This window comes from Echinops telfairi, unplaced genomic scaffold, assembly GCF_000313985.2.
Source record: "Echinops telfairi isolate 266 unplaced genomic scaffold, ASM31398v2 ScPeMD7_18;HRSCAF=68, whole genome shotgun sequence".
In the NCBI taxonomy this organism is placed as follows: domain Eukaryota; kingdom Metazoa; phylum Chordata; class Mammalia; order Afrosoricida; family Tenrecidae; genus Echinops; species Echinops telfairi.
Genome location: NW_022103915.1, coordinates 88104703 through 88106687, shown reverse-complemented (window position 1 = coordinate 88106687; position 1985 = coordinate 88104703).

Sequence of the window (1985 nt, the reverse complement as noted above, 5' to 3'; positions counted from 1 at the left end):
ACAGCCACCTGGTTCATGGCATAATATACATTTTAGGCATGAACATTGTTTCTATTAAAAGAGTAACTTATAGGCTGTGATAATATCCACACACATGTATCCAACACATGCAAAAGACAGAATTTATTTGTTTTTGACTTTTAAATTGTTAGAAATTGCTTCCATGCACTTTTCACCACTATCTTTGGACAAGGATCATATTTATTTGAGGTAGTTAGTTTATTGTGCCAACCTGGCCGATAAACACATGTGGGGTTAATTGAAGGGCGGAGGGATAAATGGCTAGGTAAGCCTCACCTTTCTAGTTCTCAGGTCTCTTGCTTTGTGATGGTCAGACCAGGGTGAAGCTGCCTTAGCCAGCTCCATGCTGCAGCTGGCAAGGCTCACTTCCTGCAAGACATCCCTCAGGAGAAGCCACATGGACCTACCCCGATGCAGCCCTGGGTACTGGAGCAGCTATGTGGAGACCCCTGCCAGCCCTGAGATGCTTACACATTCACTGACTGGGCTTTCTTCCTGCAGTCAGCATCATTGCATCTGTTTTGTGAGATGGAGGAGGACTTTGTGGATTGGTGTCGGACATATGGGTTAATGGGCTAATGTTGGACTTGTGGGCTTGGGCAGCACTGGCTTGGGATGTTTTCTTGATGTGTACTTACCCTTTATATCAAACTCTCTCTTATACATATGAGTTTCTGTGGATTTGTTTCTTTAATGAATCCAGACTAACACATTATTCTAATTCATCTTATTTCTCATTTTAACCATTTTTTCAAGGACAGAGCAATGTATATCCTCAGTACTATACATTTTTTTGTTCTCTTGTTTTTATTAGTAATTTTTCAAGATGATTTTAATTTTATTTTCTTTAGGGAAAATTTAAAATTTTGCAGTTTAAACAAGGTTATCACATGATGAGTAACATCACAAAAAGTATAGCAATTTAGTTATAGTTACTTTGTCAAAGCTTTGCCAGTCATAATGACTTTATTCTATCAGTGGCTAGTACATCAAGGTGCCACAGAGGCTGGGCTAATAGAATTGCTCATAGTAATGGAAGTAAATCTACATGGTAAAATAATGTTTCTTGATAATGTAGAATTTTTAATAGGCTCATTTTCAGTTCTGTGAGCATGTTGTTCTCTTATTTTGTTATTTGGCTGTTAAAGTGTACAAAGTACAATTGTAGCATTGCCTACACTGCAATTTTAAAGTAATTTCGCTAAATTCTAATTATCAGAATTATTTTCAATCCAAGGTTATTTTCAGAAATCTTTTTAGGTCACTTATGTTGTTTTGGAGAATCAATTGGGTTAAAATAAAATATTATTTTTCAATTTTTTTACCTAGGTAATGGAAGCTACAACACAACACAGCGTGGTCAAAACAAGATGTCTGCTCTCACCTTTTCTACCTTTTGGTTAATCTACCCATTCCTTAAAAGACTAAACTCTAAGTGCAATTTATGAAGGACACCCAATGGTCCCATTTTTAATTGTCCCGCTCTTAACCAATAGGTTGAAGGTTCAAACCCACATGGTGGTCGTGCAGGAGAAAGACCCGGGGACCTGCTTCCCATCAATCTTACAGCTTAGAAAGCTCTTTGGGGCAGTCCTACTCTGCCACCTGGGATCACTGTGAACTGAAACAGACTTGCTGGCATCAAACAGCAGTGAGGTTTAATCTATGACCAGATGACATAGAAACGGAATTGGTGCCTTCAAAATAATTGGTTTGTTAAATATTACTAAAGCTTGTGATCTCATTTCTAATTAAAAGAGAAATAAATACGTGTTGTCATTGTTTTCTCCAATGAATTGTGTAGAGCCAGTGAGAGCTGTTTTCCACTTTGGGATTGTGGATTTAAATAATTGACCATTAATCTCAGTAGTCTTCATTTCAATTCTGGATTCTGACCCAATTAAACATTCTCCCAAGTTTTCTTTTGTTGTTGCTCTCAGTTGTAGCGACCCTAGTTTTTTTTG